The following is a 20,052-nucleotide window of genomic DNA, read 5'->3' as shown; positions in this document are numbered from 1 at the left end:
GCTCTGGAAGGACACTGCTCAGGGGTTAGAGTTGGGACTTAGACCTGGGGCCTGCGAGGTTCTTGCTAACCCGAGGGTTCTCTGAATCCTTCCAGACTCATAAGGTGAACATTTCTAAGCACTTTTGCAGGCAGTTCTACCAACGGCACTGCCCGCAGCGGCCACCCTCCTCCTTGGAAAGGGCTCTCTCTGCGGCCTGGGCTCACTGCAGACGTGAACGTCTTTGGGCTCTCTTGGACAAATCAATTTTAGAGAAGCTGGAGCCAATTTGGTTGAAGTCTCCACGCACTGTTACCAGATGTGACCCTTACGTGGTAACAAGGCTTGGCGAGAATGTTATTGCCCTCGATTAATTCTCCCTCCAGGAGGAATCTTCTTTCTTTCCAGCAGAATGGTTCATAGTTTGTCAGAAGAACCATGCTCTATAAGTCTTGCAGGAGTAGAAGTTCCCCGAAATGGCTTTCCGTGTGCTTCCAGGAGACAGAAGTCTTGCTTATGACACAGGTTGAATTCATGGGGGCTGGAGACTGTAGGTTTTGAATAAAAACATCTTATGAAACACAAAGAAGGGGATCATTCTGAATCCAGACACTATTATTGTCTGGTGCATTACTGTCCCCAGGGACCATCCTACCTCTCTTAACATCAGAGCTTCCTTCAAATGCTTACCTAGAGCATCCAGACTCTTATAAGTGTTGGACCCTCACAGAATCACTCCACTGTACAGGTGGAAGCCAGACGAGTCTCTTGTCCGACAAGACACTGCAGTGAAGAAGCGATAGAGTTCTCCTTCCCATACCCCGAGTCCCCTGTTTTGTCCCTTGGGCTCAGCCCATTTGACTTCCCTCCATCGTCCCGGGCTCTCACCAGCAGCAGACCCCTTACCAGCTCCCGTGGTCCTCCCAGACCTCTGTGTTTTCAGATATTGCACCTTCCTCCAGGTCCTGCAGAAGAAAAGCAGCTTCTCTCCCCACCCCCTTAGTGACCTCTCCTCTCTGGGACTTAGTTTCCTCATCTGCAAAAGGGGGATCGTTGCCAGGAGTCACCTCGCTTATTCTTCCTCCTCTCCCACCTCAGTCAGACGTGCCTCCTCAGCGGGCACGGTGAGCCCAGCCTCTGACAAAAGCTCCAGGGCAGGGAATGCACAAAGAGTCCAGGGCTCCAGAAGCCCATGTTCCTTGTTCTTCAACTCTTTTCTTGGTTCTCTTATTGTTGCTGCCCTAAGCATATTGCTAGTTGTCCCGGCCAGAGCCCCCAGCCCTCTGTTGCTTTGTCCTCCTGCTGGACCCTGAATCTCGTCTTCTCCAGTTAGCAGATACGCCACCTTGGGCCAATAACCTCACTTTTTGAAGCTTTAGTTTTCTCTTCTGTAAAGAATGTGTTCACAGTATCCACGTTGCACAGATTAGTTGTGAAGATTCAATCTGTTCCTATCTTGCAGAAAAACACCCGGCAGACAGCAGACCCTTGGTTCCTTCCGGTTACCATCTTGATTTTGGCCTTAGAAACCGTAATCTTTTAAACCTAGCCACCCAGTTGGACACCTGAGCCTCTTCACATTCCTCCATCCGGTGCCAGTGTGTGTCCTCACTCCGCGTGGGCCCTAGTCCCAGCCACCCCATGCTTTTGCTGCTTTTGGTTTTTGGGTTTAGCTCCTCTTCCCAGTACACCCTTTCTCACCTCCCTTTGTCTTCTAGGCTTACTCTATGCCATTTGTCTGTGCCCTTGTTGCTGCTATGGCCAGGTGCTAACTATAATACTACCTGCTTTGCATACCCAGTGATTATTGTGAGGCTCAAAGGCGATGACTTATGCCATAAAAGTGCTTTGAAAGGCAAGACAGGCCACATTCATGTGGGTTATATTATGAGGATGATTATCACCCTGGACTATCTTCAGATACTAAAAATATCCACCCCGCCTGGACCTTCTCAGCATATTCTTATCTCTCTTGGACTTCCCCACGCTGGCTGAGCGGTCTGACAGTTAAGCAAATGAAGAACCTCCTGGTAGACGGCAGTGTTGAGGGTGGAGAATGCCTGGGTAATGAATTACCTTCTTTAGGGTCCCGATGGGAAATCTGGTACCCTGGAAAGTGTTAATTTACCTCACTTGAGCGAATGCTTTAGACCCAGCAAGCATTTCATTTGCCCAGGCAGCCCATTGTGATGATGACATTAAATAATCATTATCATTACGTGGAAATCCTGTCACCTTGGGGATTTAGAAAGTGTTTCTCAAGTCACATACACATAAGCAACCAAAATGAGCAGAATGTTCATCTAGAAGAAAGTATTTGTGAAGACAACATTTGTTTGTAATTGTTAGCATTTGGCAAAGGCAGGAAATGAAAGAATGAAATGAACCACAGCTTTGGATTCCTTCCAGTGTTTTTTCCAATCCCAAATCGTCGAGACTAGGGAGGGGAAGCCTTCCTGTCCTGGACCATGAGCTCTGGGGAGGAGAGTAGGAGCCTTCAACTCCCTCATGCCCTCTGTCCAGGAAGTCATTTCAAAGGGAGCTGCCTCTGGGGAAAAGCAAGAGCCCATTGGCCAATGTTTATTTATAGTCTTATACCCTGTAAACTTGTCTTCTTTTTAAAAATTAAGAGCAGAAAATATTTTGGTTCTTGTTTGTTTGGATCACCTCCAGGCGGTCATATCTGTTTTCTTTATTTCTGTGTTGGTTGCTCAACATCTTTGGTCTTGATGGAACTAGTTTCATTCCTAGGCCCTCCCTTATTATTAATGTTCTTGTTATTGGTTAGTTCTTCTATGTTTGTAGTGTCCTTGACAATTTTTTTTTATTAGCTGTTCTTTACAACAACGCAGTGAGGTGGATCAGCCTTACTAAATATTTGTCCAACAAATTGTCCAACATTTTCTTTTGTTGGCTCTTGTTAGGATTTATTACAATCATTTTTTTTTTCTTTCTGATAGTCGCCCTCCTGCAAGAAACTTACTTAATGCTCATTCTTGTGGAGCTACATGAGCCAGGGGCTTTGTGTCATCTGCTTTCAATTCGTGTTTGGTCTCTTCCTCCCTGCCTGCCTTTCTCGCCCTCCTCAAAATTATTGTTGCCTCTCCTGTTCACGCAAATGGTGCTCAACTAATCAAAAGCAGGTTTGAGGAGAGGGCTTCTTTTTTTTGCTTTAAGTTCAGATACATTTTTAAGTGGCCACTGGCTGTCAGTTCTTGAGCACATGGTTTGTTAGCAAATAATCAGCCACTGCTAATATTTTGTGGTGGTTGTTGCTATGGTTGGGTGTATATTGGGTCTATGGTGAGCCATTGGACTGTTGGGCTATGAAGTGAGATGTTTCGGGGATAGCAGGGAATTGGTACCATTCAGGAAAGGACATCAATTCTGATCAAGAAATGCCTGAGTCTTCCAAAACTCACCATCATTACCACCTCTGCCACAAAAAGCTCTTCTCCCACAATAGCCGCCACCCCTTGTTGTGCACTACCATCAAACATATTTCATTATGTTTCTTTTTTTGAAAAAAGATTTATTTGAGAGAGAGAGTAAAGGAGAGAGGGAGCACAAGTGGGAAGAGGGGCAGAAGGAGAGGGAGAAACAGACTCCCCTGTTGAGCAGGGAGGCCTAAGCTCAATCCCAGGACCCCAAGATCATGACCTGAGCTGAAGTAGATGCTTAAGCGACTGAACCACCCAGGTCCCTCTTATTATGTTTCTATCTATGCACACATACCTAGAGATCAGGGATATTTATAAGTAAGCAGAACCCCCTGCAACTACTATTTTAAAATTTTGAGTACTTAATGCCTGTTGTCTTTCTTCTATTACTGCACCTTTATATTTCTCCGTTGTGCTCATGTCCTACGGTACTTATTGTTGACTTGTCTTTCTTACCCACTAGACTCTGCATTTCTTGAGGGCAGAGACCATGTCTTATTTTTCATCTACCAAGTATTGTGCTAGGCACCAGGGAAATCTATTTGGGGGTTAATAAGTGTTTGCTTTGTGAATGTTAAAGTGCTTTGATTAAATGAGAACACGCTTCTGTTAACTATATAATGTTTTACAAACTAGTAAGGAATGCTCAAGCACAACTTTTTGTTATACTTGTTGTGTCTTGTCTATATAACGATAAAAGATAGATTTGAATCCTGTGAGAATGGACAAAAAATGTGCCCAGAAACGGGTGGGAGGGTAACCTTTAAGTGTCTTTAAAGATCACTTAAGGGGTGCCTGGATGGCTCAGTTGGTTAAGCATCTTCTTTTGGCTCATGTCCTGCTCCTGGGGTCTTGGAATCGAGCCCTACATTGGAAGGAGGTCTCTTCTCAGCGGGGAGCCTTTGTCTCCCTCTTCCTCTGTCTGCTTGTTTGTTCTCTCTCTCTCATTCTCTGTCAAATAAACTAATAAATAGTCACCTAAAAAAATTCTCTGCTGCCTAGGTAGGTATTCTAGAAAATGTCCTAAGTGAGGTTGCGCTTACGCAAGGGTAGTTCTGGAAAGCCATGGGTCATCCTGTGTTGTATCAGGTTTAAGCCAATGGAATAGGAGTTTCCAAAGTGATTCAATGTGGTTAGCAGTTGGCTTAATGCTCCAGAACTCTTTCCCCATGCTGTTTGCCTTAGAGGCTGTGAAGAAGGGAAAAGTGTAGATCTTCCATCCACTATCTTGTGCATCCTGCTTCAAGAAAAATGGGCCAGTTATTTCTGCAGAATGTGCATGACAGCTAGTGATGAAAAAATAAGTTCTACTTGTTAGTCTGGCACATTTCAGATACCTAATAAATACCAACTGAGTGAATAAAGGAAGGAATTTAGCCTCCTTATCCCAGCTGTCCAAAGTGCTTCACATGTGCATGTGAAAAAGGCCTAAGAATGACTTTACTGGTTTTTACCCAAGGGAACCCTGGGATCAATCAGCAACAGGGGAAGATCTCTGAGTTTGGGTCAAGTTCACTTACAAGAAGCAGCTTTTGATAAAAGCTCAGTCTTCTTATCAATAGTCCTTCAACTCTTTCTGCAGCCCTCGCAAACTCTTTCTGAGAAGCAAATGTGCCGTAGGCAGAAGCTGGGTTGGAAAGCCAAAATGCAAGTCTCATCCCCAGTTGGGCAGCAGGACGTCTCCGATCAAGCCTGTGGTACATTGGGAGGGTGGATTTACAGGAGCCTGGCAGCACTGCTGAGTCTATGTATAGAAACATTAGATTGGTTGCTGGAGGTAGAAAATTAGTCTGTTAGAATTTAGTGTATTGAATGAAGTTGCCAGGAGGTTGCACTACAGGCTTCTGGCTTTCCATGAGTTATCCTCATTACTGGTCAGTGGTAGAAACAGAACATGTTGACTTTGGGATCGGATAATTGTCTTAAATTAGTGGCTTAAAGGCCACAGAGCCACTTTCTTTCCTTCCTGCCTACTTTTCTTTTCCTCATTTTTACCATTGATTCTGGTTTCTTTTCTTCATGTGCCAATCTCTTTGTTTGGCAGGAACTGGCCATCAGTTCCTTTTTTTTTTTTTTTTTTGTCAACTTAATTCTTTGGGTGCTGAAGACTTAGCTAATTGGGAAGTGAATGGGAGAAAGAGTCAAGCAGGGGAATTTATGCATGACGTTTTTTTTGTTTGTTTGTCCCCTGAGGATTTGTTGTAAGCAGATATAAAGTGTCCTTCTTACTCAAAGTACCTCCGAGGCTTTCACGGATCGATTAGTCACTGGCAGGGCAGTGAGAGTAGAGGCAGAATGATGCCATGTGGGTGACAGCCAGAGACCTGGCTGCTCTCTCTCTCAGGCATGCTGTCCTTGATCATTGGATAACCACAATGACACTTCAGCCCCTTCTCCTGCTTCCATTACAATCAGAACTTCAGAGCAAGGGTAGGGCTCTCTGGGTCTCACTTCATTGCATTAATAAACAAACACCCACAAGGAGAGATTGGGGAGAAGGGAAGCTGGCCTCAGTTTCGAGACACAAAGCCAAGAAAAGGAAACAAAAGGAAATCAATCTTTTATTTGCTCACGTTGACTCTGGAACACTTATGTATTCTCTGCGATGTTTGGTCATTGACTCATGTGGAACCCGAGCATTTTTCTCTGTTCATGAGATGAGACCAGCTAAACTCCACCAGAGTCTTCATTCTAAGAAGACGAGGCTCTCGACACAGCCCTTCTGAGCTTACAAAATAGGTGTGACAGGCCTTATGCCAGTTCCTCAGCAGGCAGAGACTAGAGCATATGCCTTCAGGGCCTGTGAGGTACCGAGTGAGTGTGGAATCTGAGAAGCACCTCAAAATATGTCCAACTGAGCTCGCAGAAAAATCCTCCAGTCACTTACTCTGCAGGAACAAATGGAGTTTCTGACATGCACATGTCATTTTAGGAACACGCTTTGAACTTTGAGTTCTCAGCTTGTTGGTCTTAGGGCTGGGCGGGGGTGGAGATGGGAGGCTGGGAGGACAGGGTGACCATTGCCGCAAGTTCAAGAGGGTAAAGGTGAACCCCACTTTTGTAAGATTTGGAGCCTTTTGGACTACTCCGCAAGCTGAGGGGTTGGCAAGAAAAATGCTTCTTATATAATAGCTGAGAGCTCTTATCTCATTCTTGGGAACAAGCTGAGGGGTAGGTGGCAACTATTTTGGTCTTTCATTTCACAGTTGGCAGGGCTGAGGTACAGGGAAGGGAATCGGTCTGTCAGCCCACTTAGCCAGATGTGCATGTGAAGAGAGTTCTTTTAACGCTCCCCCCCTGCAGTTCCTTGGGTACCTCCCCATCCACAGTCACCGCCATCCACAACCTCTGCTCAAAGGCCTTTGGCAGCTCCCCGAGAGCGGGAATTTATGGCACCACTCAAGTCACCGGACAGCCTTCCAGTCTGTGGACCTGAACTTGAATTCCGACTCTTCCTCTCGCTAGCCCTGTGGTCTTGGGCGAGTCTCTTAATCTCTCTACGGTCTCCATTTGCTTCTCTTTAAAACGAGGGTGACAACGGCAACAGCGGTGGTCGTCGTGAGAATCAGAAGTGTTCCAAAGCGTTTAATCCACCACCTTGTATAGCTTAGTGACTGTTCATTGGGTCTGAATTTAGGGAGGAAATACAATGAGCCTAGATTTCCTTCTCTGGCTTGTTTTGATCCCAGGGATGCACAGGGTCCACCATCTGTGATGCTCAGGGTGTGGTGTCTGGACTTCTAAATCAGAGGCCCCTGGGAATCTGTGAGAAATGCAAGTGCTCAGGCCCTAGCCTAGAATGAATCAGAAGCCCAGAGGTAGCAGCTCCCTGTGGTTTAACATCTTCCCGGTGGTTCTGTGTACACTCAAGTGTGAGAGCTTCTGCCCTCTGTTAACTTCGTTATGGCTGAAACACAGTACTCAATGCGGCAGTGTGGTGGCAGCTAAGCTCAGGTCTCTGATGGTGATTCCTCTGAATGTGTCCTGTGTTTGTGCATTTGTTGAGAGAGGAGAAGAGAGAGTTTGCTGAAGTTGACCATCCCTGCTTCCGAACTTTCAAGACCTTCTGCTTTTTTTCTAGTGTTGGGTATGGAACTGATGGAAGCCTGTGGTGGGTCTGCATGAGCATGAAGCTGGTGGAAGAGCTGGTTAAACACGAGCTCCAAACCCCGCAGTCCTTGTAACGTGGGAGTGTGCCGAGGCTGAGCGCTCATTGAAATCACATGCCAAGGGAGGTATTGTGTTCTGACATGCAAACGCTAAGGGAAGATGCTAAAATTGACTAGGTGTTCAGAAGGACGCTTAGAGTGTTGACAAATTTGAAATGGTTTTGAAAATATGTGTGACCCTTGAACAATGTGGGGGGCTGGAGGTGCTGACTCCCTGCCTGGCCAAAAATCCATGTATAGCTTTTGACTCCTTAAAAATTTTACTGCTAATGGCCCACAGTCAACCAGAAGCTTTGACTAACACATATTTTGTATATTATATGTATTTTTTGATAATGTAAGCTAGAGAAAAGAAAATGTTATCAAAGACATCATAAGGAAGAGAAAACACTCCTGTAGAACCGTGCTGTGTTTGTTGAAAAACAATCTGCAGGTAAATAGACCTGCACAGTTCAAACCTGTGCGGTTCAAGGATCGTCTGTCCTTTGAAAGTTGAATACGTGATGTAAAGCTTGGATATTATAGAGTTGTGGAGAGCATCAACTTTTCTCTTCATCTCTCTAATAAAGGGTATGAAGTATGTCACCTCACTCCTTATTTCTTCCATGTCACTTTATTTTTGAAAAAAGATTTTGTTTGAGAGAGAGAGAGAGAGAGAGAGAGAGAGAGAGAGAGAGAAGCAGACTCCCTGCTGAGCAGGGAGCCCGATGCAGGGCTCTATCCTAGGACCCCGGGATCATGACCTGAGTGGATGCTTAACCAACTGAGCCACCCAGCCACGTTGCTCTTCTTAGTGATTTCCAGAGAGCTGCTTAGCAAGAATGGCTAGTGTGCCCTTGTCTGTCCATGCCCTGCCCCCGATCCTTCTCCATCACCATTGTTCCTTTCTGGAAAAGTTTAGAAGCCCCTCCTCTTCTTTTTAGTCAGGGAAACACTGGTTGAGGTGTCTTAGCAGCAACTGACACCATAGATACATAAATCCAGACTTCTTTTTTTTTTTTTAAAGAATTAAAAAAAAAGATTTTATTTATTCATGAGAGAAACACAGAGAGAGGTAGAGACACAGGGAGAAGCAGGCTCCATTCAGGGAGCCTGGTGTGGGACTTGACCCTGGGACCCCGAGGTCATGCCCTGAGCTGAAGGCAGACACTCAACTGCTGAGCTACCCAGGCGTCTGTAAGTCCAAAGACTTCTTATCACTCTGTCATTCAACACTCACTTTACAGATCACAAAATGGAGGTCTGGAGATGGAGTTTCCTGGCTCCAAGTACAGTGCTCTTTAAACTACTCAATGGAAGCGTCGCCACACTGTCTTCAAGCTTAGTAATCACGGGGTGTGGCATGGAAAAGGGGAGTCATGGAGTTAGAAGTCCCTTTCTTTTACTAGTTTTTCAAATAATATATCTGTTCAGAAAGGTCGATCTCTACGTGGGTCGGTATAGTAATTTTCCATTTTTGTTTAAGTGCAGAATGTGCGATTTGATTGGTCTACTTCTAATTGTGGGCACTAGGGGATCGGTGGATGTCAAAACCAAACAAATCCCAAATTGTCTCTAATTTATCTTTTTGACGGAAGAGCTCATCACTGGCAGGCCATTAGCTTGTAATTGCTGCCAAAGTCATGCTGTTCACATAAATGGGGAAGAGCTGGGTGGGTGGAATCCAGTCCTCCACGTCCTATGAGTAGTTTTTCCCCGTGACACTTGCATTTCCAGGCCCACTCGTTATTTTATGCCTATAAAATCACTTTATTTTTATTTATTTATTTTTTAATTTTTATTTATTTATGATAGTCACAGAGAGAGAGAGAGAGAGAGAGAGAGAGAGAGGCAGAGACACAGGCAGAGGGAGAAGCAGGCTCCATGCACCGGGAGCCCGATGTGGGATTCGATCCCGGGTCTCCAGGATCGCGCCCTGGGCCAAAGGCAGGCACCAAACCGCTGCGCCACCCAGGGATCCCTATAAAATCACTTTAAAATAAGAATGGAGAGCTCCTATTTTGCTTTGGCACCAGGAGTATCAGGTGATAGCAGGTATTTGCTGAGTATTCCTTCAGTTTTGCTTGGCGTTCCTTGTGCTGACATTCTGAATGCCCAGGCAGTAAGTCAAATGATTTCTTAGATGTTCAGGGAACAGTGAATAGAGCCAATGTGTAATTTTTCAGGATAATGGGAGAAAACCTTGGCCCGGATTATCCCAAACCAGATGGATCATCAGAATAAACAAAGGTGTGTGTGTGTGTGTGTGTGTGTGTGTGTGTGTGCATGTGTGTGTGTTCCAGCTTTATTTTCTTTCTGACCCCGAAACATGACTCTGTGGTAAGGGCGTATTTGAATATTCATTGTACATTAATCATAATGCTAGTAATGAACACTTATTTATTGACTGCTTATTATGTACCAGATACTTGAGCCTATAACCTCTCCCTTATATCTCATAGCTCTCCGTGGAAGAGATTTTTTTATCCCCGTTTTAAAGACTCAGTGAAGTTAACTAACTTGTTACAGGTCATGTGGGAAGTAGGGGCTGGAGCCAGGATTTGAACCTGGACTGTCTGGCTTAATACAGATCTTTGAGCACTTTCTGAACGTGTCGTCCTTTCCTCGTGTTGTCCGTTTGCTGGCGGGTGTTGAGAGCCACTGTAAGGAGAGGTGGCACCTGGTCCTCGTGTATATGACAAATCATGGATCAGTTATGTGAGGACGAAGCTCGGGCAGTGTGTCCTTGTGAGAGAGCCTGGATCTGAATGGTCAAATGTGAGAGGATTAAGCACCTTTGCTCTAGGAAGGGATGGCTGAGAGGGGACGTAAGGTCAGCGGGTGCCGGGGGTGGGCCTCTGGGAGAGGCTGGGAGAACTATGTAACCTGGACCTACACTGAACAGATGACCTCCAGAACAGATGTTGCCTCTGCTGGGCTGCCGCCCTGCCTGCCCCCCAGGTGGCCGCCTGGGCCTGGTCCCTGAGCAGGGACCCCGTGCAGTGTGGGAGGGAGGCCGAGTCTAGAGAGGGACACAGATGCCCCCATGCCCTGGCCCCTTCCAACTTCAGAGCCATGTGCCTCTAGACCTGAGGTCCAGCCCACGTGCTGGGTTGGCTATTTTCTTTTGCGTTTGATGGCATCGGGGAATACCAGCTATGGAGCCCCAGGAGCATAAGTGCCAGCCTCTCATTTTTCCCGGGAGGACACTGAGGCTTCCAGCCCTTTAATGACTTATTCAAAGCCATGCTGCTGATTTGTGGCACATTTGAGATGAAAACAGGCTGAATGTCATTGGAAAATTCTTTCAATCCATTAACTGTCCAAAAGGGTCTTGTGATTCTCAGGAAATTCACCCAAGGGTGTGATGAGGGCTGAGGATATTTCAGGGGAGCCATGGCCTCAAGGGAAGGTTCCCTTTGTGAAATTTCCCCATTGGGCCCTCAGAATTTTAAATTTTTGCCTTTGAATATTGCTGATATTACAAGTTTTGCTTCCAGATCTGTGGTGATTGTTTTTCCTTTCCTTTCCCCTTTCCTTTCCCCTTTCCTTTCCCCTTTCCTTTCCCCTTTCCTTTCCCCTTTCCTTTCCCCTTTCCTTTCCCCTTTCCTTTCCCCTTTCCTTTCCCCTTTCCTTTCCCCTTTCCTTTCCCCTTTCCTTTCCTTCTAAAAAAGATTTCATTTATTGATTCATGAGTGAGAGAGAGAGGCAGATACACAGGCAGAGGGAGAAGCAGGCTCCCTGTGAAGAGCCTGATGCGGGACTTGCTCCCGGGACCCCGGGGTCATACCCTGAGCTGAAGGCAGACACTCACCCGCGCTGAGCCACTCAGGCGTCCCATGTGGTGATTGTTTCTAACCACAGCGCATCTAATACTGTGTGTGGTGAAGATTGGTGTTGACTCTCCAATTTTATTTTGTCAGGGTAGAAATCTTCTTACCTGACTTTTTCAAAGCCAATGATCTTTGATACTACTGAAGCCTTCGGCTCGTCATTTGAACATTCCTTGTTTTTTGATTAGGGCCTGAAATAACTCCAAAACTAAGGAATTTCATTGAAAAAAAGAAAGAAGGAAATGTTTTATCCTTTAGAATAAATGAATTCTCACCAAAGATTGATAAGATAAACATGAATTTTCGTAGGTAGGGCCATTGTGAAGAAGGAGGAGTTCAGCTTACCTAGGTTCAAATGAAATTGGCATTAAAATGTCTTCAACAGCGGCATCTCCTACTACCCGGCACCTGCCGCATACCACGGAAACACTGTCATTCATTTAGTTGATCATCAAATACTCATTGAGGACTTATTTCGTTATGCACTGACTTATACATTCTGTAATTCCATGTAAAGGAGACTTTAAGAGCTTGATGCACAAACCACTTGTCTGAAGAAATAAAATCAAAAGAATATGATATCACAAATGAGTATGAAAATCAGCCTTCATAGAAGATGGTGGATTATATTTTGTTGGATTGTTTCTGTAATAGGTCTGATGGTTTGTGCTGAATAATTCATGCTATTTTGCCAAAGTCCTTTGGAAGCACTGGCATATCTCTGAGGGACAGCTGGCTGAAGTTAAGGTATGAGCGATCGCCACAGACTTTCATCTTGCCAAATGGCTTCGTGGTATTTTATTTTTGTTGGTGCAGTATTTGAGGGCACTGCTTGCAGAATTAAGCAGACCCGAGTTCGAATCCCAGTTCTACCCTTTGACTTGGGCAAGGGACCTAACCTCTATTAGTCTCAATTTTCTCTTTGTAAAATGAAGGTTAAAAATTTGTCCTTATTGGGATTTACACATTTGGAACAAAAATTTCATTTTTTAAATGAATATTATTTTCTAAGGAGTGTCAGTCTGGTTAAATGTAAGGCTTCTTTCCTGCCTAGTGCCTTAGATTTTGCTGTGAAAGTCTGGGAATGGGAATTGGGGGTGTAGGGTGGGTACTGGGAGAACTCCACTCTTATTTTATTGTTATTATTATTACTATTATTTTGAGAGAGAGATTGAGAGGAGGGAGAGGGAGAGAGAGATTCTTAAGCAGGCTCCATGCCCAACACAGAGTCTGATGCAGGGCTCGATCTCATGACTGGGAAGGTTATGACCCTGAGATCATGACCTGAGCTGAAATCAAGAGTTGTACACATAACCAACTGAGCCACCCAGGTGCCCCAAACTCCACTGTTTTTAGAAGAGGGGAAAGAGTGGGGCAAGGAGGAGAGGAACCAGCGGGAAGGAAGGAAGCAGGAAGGCAACGGTGGTGGGCCAGAGGACACTTAAAGAACCATGATGCTCCTTGTGTGTGTGTGTTGTTATGCTGGTCTCCATTTTCCATGACCTTGGCTGGTCTACCCGCCTTTCCTTGTTCCCGGCCCAATCTTTGATAAAGTCTGTTAAGCTCATTAGTGTTTCATGGCAGTTAGGTTGAGTGTGTGTTACGCAAGTGGGGGAGGGGGCTGGATTTTATGTCTGGATCCATCAGATGACACAGGTACCCAGGAAACAGCTCATGGGAATGGAAGCCTTTGGGAATTTGCAGAAAGTTAATGAAGACTATGGATTTTCATAGGTCTTGGTGACTCTTTTGAAGCTGATCTAGATTTCAAGGAGGCAGGTTTTACTGATACCTGAGAATCAGTGGACAGTATTGAAGTTTCACTTTGCACCAGAGGCCAATATATGACTATTGTGTGCATTGTCTCTTTCTATTCATTTAACAAATACTTATTGAAGGACCAGTTTAATCCTTACAAGTCAATTAAGTATTTAATAAACAAATAGCCCATTTTACAGATGAAGAAACTGAGCTTGAAGTAGGCTATGTAGTTGGCCTAAGGTTATTCAGCTGATCGATCTATCTCCTAGATCTTGAAATAAGGTATATTTCATTACAAAGTCTGTGTTTTAATTGTTATGATAGCTTATGTCTCACTGTTCTATACTGCCTTATGCCAGAAGAATTCACTAATGAAGATTGATGTTTAAGTTCCTGACACATTGTAGGTGATTTAAGTCACATTCTCTAGAAGCAGAGCCTGGGGGAGGGATTTTTGTTTAAGGGGTTTACTGCAGGAGCACCCTATGGAGAAGAATGTACGAGTAGAAAGAATAGGGCAAGATGTCATGATGAATTTTAAGTGTCAACTTGAGTAGGCTGGAGGGTGACCAGATATTTGGTTAACCGTTATTTTGAATGTATCTGTGAGGGTGTTTCTGGAGGAGATTAACATTTGAATTGGTAACTGAGTAAAGCAGATTGCCTTTCTTAATGAGGATGAGCCTCATCTGATCTGTTGAAGGCCCAGATAGAGCAAAAAGGAGGAAGGTGGGTGAATTTGCCCTCTTTGCCTGTCTTTGAGCTGGGACATCTATCTTTTTATTTCTTCAGACTTAGACTTGGCATGGACCCGTACCATTGGGTCTCCTGGATCTCCAGCTTACTGACTGTACATTTTGGGACTTAGCCTCCATAATTGCATAAGCCAATTCCTTATAATAAAAAAGTTCTCTCTCTGCCTTTCTCTCTCAGTTCTAATTCCCTGGAGAACCATGAGTAATATAGCGGGGGGGAAAAAAGCTAAGCAGGATGTGTTTTCAGTGGATATCAGCTTTTCCCTGATCCCATAGGGAGCTCTGGAGCATAAATTATATCACAGAAGAGGTTCTAGTTTGAGGCCAGGGGCTGGCCTTTGTAACTCTTAGTCATTTCATGCGGTCCTCTCTGAGGGTGGAGTAGGGGTAGTGGGGTAGCTCCCTGGAGATGGGGACAGAGGTGAGTTATGCAATTGGTGATGCTCCCTGAAACCAGGGATGGGGATACCAGCTGGTAAAGAAGATCTGAATGGGGCATGAATAGCATCCACTGCAGTAGGCAGCTAATAAGTGGTGGCCATTACTATTTCTTATGATTTGATTTATTTTGCCATCTAATAGAATGCTAACTGTAAAGGAAATAAACCAGAATACAGAAAAAAAGTCTCAACAGTCTTATGCACAAGCATCATTTTTCTCCAATCCACATCTATTTTTTTTTTTACAATTTTATTTGTTTTTTTGAGAGAGTGAGTGAGAGAGAGCATGAGTGGGAGGAGAGGTAGAGGTAGAGGGAGAAGCAGACTCCTCAGTGGGTAGGGAGCCTGATGCAGGGCTCCAGGATCCCAAGATCATGACCCAAGTCAAAGGCAGATGCTTAACTGTCTGAGCCACCCAGGCACCCCAGTCCACGTCTGTTTTTTAACCTACATATAATAATACAAAGTTTAAAAATTATTAAAACCCTAAAAATAATAATACTCATTGTGAAAAGTTCTAACAACGTTGAAGGATATAGAATAGACTTTAGTCCTCCTTAAACGGTTTCATGTTAAGTGTGCTCCTCAGGTGTAATCTCTGTTAGTACTGAGTGTGTGACCTTATGGACCTTCTCTGTATTCACATACACATTTGCATACACACGCATATAAACCCATATTCCAGCTGGATTTAATGGGATTTTATGTCACATCTTGACCTGGATCTTTCATTTTCCACTTAACAGTATAGGTGGAGACAGTATCTTGGAGACCTTCTTTTCAGTGGGGCTACCTCATTTTGCTAGCATATATGGGCTATAATGCATTTTACTATTCCCCCGTTGATGACATTTAGATTTCCCATTTTCTCTTTCATAAAGAATAAACTAGATAAAAATTGCGTTCTGCTTTTTTTTCACTTAACTCTTTGTTGCTACAGTCATCATTTTAAAAAGATTATTATTATTAATTTGAGAGATAGTGAAAGAGAGCATGAGTGGGGAGAAGGAGAAGCAGGCTTCCTGCTGAGGAGGGAGCTTGACATGGGGTTCAATGCCAGGATCTTGGGATCATGACCTGAGCCAAAGGTAGCTGTTTGACTGACTGTGCTGCCTAAGTGCCCCTAAAATTGCACCATGATGATCTATCAGGTTGATGCATCATCATTTATTTGTCTTCCTACTGCTGGTTACACAGGCAACAAATGCTTATATATATTATTAGTGTTTTTAAGGATTTTATTTATTTATTTGACTGAGCGAGAGAGCACACACAAGCTGGGGAAGAGGCAGGCAGAGGGAGAGGGAGAAGCAGGCTCCCTGCTGAGCAAGGAGCCCAACTCAGGACCTGGGATCATGACCTGAGCCAGATTGGATGCTTAACCAACTGAGCCACCCAGGCGCCCTTATATATGTTATGATTAATATATTATTAATTATATAGAGAATTTTAAGTTTCTACCATAGATATAAAATTTTCTCTTTATTTTGAATTGATTCCTTATTCACAGGAGGAGGATAAGTAGACCAAGTATAAAGAACTTGGCCTCCTTTGTGTTATGCTAAGCATGGATAGCCTCTGCATGAAGGAATTGTTAGAGAGATGCATACATTGCATGGCTTGTTCTATTGTATCAATAATGAGCATGGATAACCCTACCATGTGGGGCAATGCTTGCTCAAGAAATAAGTCCTAAAGTCAACGAAGGACAGATAGAATGCTTTCTCTAAGACCTGTACTGAATGTTGTAAAGCTACATTCTCATTGCTAGGTGCGTGCTTTTGGCTTTTGCTGTTCACATGTGCATGTTCTTGTCATGGAAACCAAGAAGCAAATAGGTAAAGGTGGGGAGATTTGCAGTATTGGCATTTCTTAGGCAGAATCAATTCAGTGGAGTAGCCACAGTCCGTGTAATGAAAGTTAGTAACTGTATAAAAAAACAGAGTGATTTACACAAATACGCACAGAATAACTAGTGGTTGCATGCATTCAGGAATATTATTATTATTATTATTAATATTAAAGGTACAATAACTCTTATTAGTATTAATATTACTACAGCTGAAATATTTTTTTTAGATTTTATTTATTTATGAGAGACACAGAGAGAGAGGCAGAGACACAGGCAGAGGGAGAAGCAGGCTCAATGCAGGGAGCCCAACGTGAGACTCGATCCTGGGACTCCAGGAGCTGGGATGTGCCCAGAGCTGGTCTAATCTCTTGGCCATGCTGCTCTATTGCCTTTTCATAAAGGATAATCTAATACTAACATATGTGTTTGATTTTCAACAAAGTAGCCCGTGTTCCAGGGAACAAATCCTAGATAACGATTAAATTAAGCTCAGTATTTTAGCTGAGGTTCTGTACGAAGAAAAAGAGTCATTGAACTGCCTTGTAGACAATGTGTGCAGGACTCTGAGGCTGGCAACTTGGAGGAGAGATGGTCACAGAAGAAAATTAATATGTTTTTGACTTACTTTGGGTCCCAAAGGAGGCCATACAATTCTGGATGTGGGTGCACGTTCCTCAGAACAGATGAGTTAGATAATGAGAGACTTCTGATAAAGAGACTTAAAAAGCTAAAAATACCCATCCTGCATTTCATACACCTTGTGTAGGAGGGAGATTTCTAAGAGAGCGAAGTCTCTCTTCACCACTTCATTCTAGACGGCTGCCCCGAATGGAAATGAGCAGGAAATGGGGGCTTGTTAGAGCAGGAATAACTGCTGGGGGATGTGAGAGAGGGTAGGAAAATAGGGGAACCATGCCTATTAAAATACTCAGTGGTTCTATAGTTCTAGAAGGATCATTTTCTGGAGTTATTTGAGTCAGGAAAAGAAGACGACAATGCCATATTTTTGAGAGATTCCAAAGAGCAAGAAATTATTATTATTTTTTTAAGATTTATCTATTTTGGGACACCTAGGGGGGCTCAATGGTCGAGCATCTGCCTTTGGCTCAGGTCGTGATCCCGGGGTCCTGGGATCAAGTCCCACATTGGGCTCCCTGCAGGGAAACTGCTTCTCCCTCTGAGTCTCTCATGAATAAATAAATAAAATCTTTAAGTCCTAACCTCTTAAAAAAAAAAAAAAGGATTTACTTATTTTATTTAAGAGAGAGAGAGAGAGAGAGATTGATCAAGCACAAAGAGGGCCAGAGGCAGAGGGAGACAGAGCCTCAAATGGATTCAACACTGAGCAGGGAACCCAACGCAGGCTCCATCCCCTGACCCCAAGATCGTGACCCAAGCTGAAACCAAGAGTAGGATGTTTCACCAACAGATCCACCCGGGTGCCCCAAGAGATTAATATTTTAAAAAAGTATCTGCTCTATAGCTACTGGGTCAAGGTGTCTATGCTGTGACATCTCATGCCGGTGTGGGGCATCATCCAAAAGCTCCCAGATCTATCTTACTAGAACATCTTCAACATTTGCAGTTTCTGGGAGCCCCAAGGAAGGTTTGTTTCTGACCAATGAGTGATGATATGGAAGTCGTTAGCAATGGTAGCCTCACACCGTCTAAGGCTTCTGGGAAAGTAGACCTTTACTTGGAAGCTCTCCTTTGTGTAGTTGGGGTCTGAACCGGGCTGCTGGGCTGCAGGCTCACACACCTGGCTTCTTCTTGTGGCCACAGGGCGAGTCCTGTTGCCTGTGTCGGCATTCATGGACTTGAGGGCAGCTGGATCAGGGAGCTGTCAGAAGCGACTTTTGTCATCGAATGTTCCCTTCCCTTCCCCTGTGCATCTTTTTGGGTATTTCCCAGGATTTTTGTGAAACATGTGAGCTGTTCACTAGGGATTCAACTGATTTTCTTTTTCTTTATTTTTTTCAAAGAATGGGGTTTCAAGCATCACAAGTCCCATACACACGTTTCCTTGAGGGCCTTACCGCTCTCTCTGGACCTTCGGGGCTTTAACAAAAACGATTCTGGATATTCTTTTCCTGGTTTACTTGGAGACCACAGCTTTTCAATAAAAGGCAATGGTCCTTGGATCAAGAACATTGATCGGGGGTTGGGTCTTGTAAGTGGGCTAATCCAGCACCTCCTGACTCGTGTTCTGCAAGAAGGTGGTCTTGTGAGATCCCTCACCAGAGAGAAGCTCTGTGGGCAGATACATGTTGCAGGTGTGGAGCTCAGCGCCCACCCCTGGCCTACGGGGACAAACCACGTTTCCTTATTTTCTGTGAGTCCACCTGACTTTCGCTGCCATCCTCTGGATTGAGGACGCACAATTGGACATATTTGGAGTGGCTTCCTCTCCCCCCCCCCCCCTACAAGGGGTCGTGCCAGGGTTCTGTGGTTGTACAGGACGTATAGGCCCTGCCGTGGTGTCTGTCCGCACTTCTCACCGGGGAGGTGCTTGCCACCTGCAGGGCCCTTTTGTCTGAGCTCCCCTCCTGCCTCTTTGGGGAGTTGCAAACTCCAGTGAAATATCTGACTTTGGGAAGTGGGAGGGAATAGGGAGCATGTGTCCTTGCCTTTGGGACGCCCCCTCCTCACCGCCCCAAACCTCTCTTTCCTCTAACCCTGTTTGATTTGGAAACAAAAATCAAGAAGCTCTGAGGAGGCAAGAAAGAGTAGAACCTTCCTCTTCTAATGGGGGGAGGGAAAAAACAGCAGGATGAGAGAGGAAATGTGAGCTTGTGTACCACAAAGTAATTTTATCATGTGAGATTGGGCAACACTGCATATCCTGTTCCTTTCTTGGGTTTCCGCGGTGCATATTAACATATCAAAGGCTCTGAGAAGTCCTGTAATATGAAAATGTGTTTATATTTATTTGAACTAGAGGTTTTGAAATTTATTTGGTCGCTGAATCGATTAACATCCCACAGAGCTACTGTTCCTGCTGTTAGGGAATCTTTAGTAGCCCTGTGTGGACCCATTACTGTCCGTGATTAGGAGCCTAGAAGAGCAGGTTCTGGTGTTTTCTCATGTGTGGACAACAGTCATGTGTGTCTAATGGAGCTCATCTATTGTGAAACCACCACTGTACCCACCCCCTCGTGCTTTTCCAGCATTCTAGACCTACGCCTTCCAACTTTACTATTGCTATTACTATTACTTGCCTTCCCATGGACTTCTAGGTCACTGTAGTTATTCCATTAGGCATCAAAAACACAGGCAAGTGACCTGGCATCATCCGAGCAACGAGCCCAGAGCACGAGGAACTTGGAGCATTCATGGAATACACATCCATGCACACATGTGGAAGTCTTACCCATGCAGAGAGATTAGCCAACTGTGGGATGATAACCAAGGTTAGCAGATGAGCTTAAGATCCTCAGTGTTGCTGGGACACAAGGCCCACGGAGGCTTTTTCTTAGGTCCTGGCTCCTGTTGTCGGCTGCATTCCATTGCTCTGGGACGATTTCTCACATATGACTCTCACCCCCATCAGAGCTCCCACTGCCATTCTGCTTGTAGCTGGGGGAGAGAAACCAAGCTGGGTGAACAAAACCATGGAGATGTGACTGACTGAGGGCCCCTTCTGCCTTGCCAGGGTGCTAGTCTGCATGCCTTTTGAACCAGGAGAATTTCTGGGGATAGACTTTAATCAAGGAAGCCCCCCACCTTTTTTAAAGATTTTATTTATTAATTCATGAGACACACACACACACACACACACACACACACACACACACACAGGCAGAGCAGAGGGAGAAGCAGGCTCCATGCAGGGAGCCCGATGTGG

The sequence above is a fragment of the Canis lupus genome, chromosome 2, assembly GCF_011100685.1.
Source record: "Canis lupus familiaris isolate Mischka breed German Shepherd chromosome 2, alternate assembly UU_Cfam_GSD_1.0, whole genome shotgun sequence".
NCBI classification, from domain to species: Eukaryota; Metazoa; Chordata; class Mammalia; order Carnivora; family Canidae; genus Canis; species Canis lupus.
The sequence above is the reverse complement of the archived record's forward strand: the minus strand, read 5'-3'. Positions refer to the sequence as shown.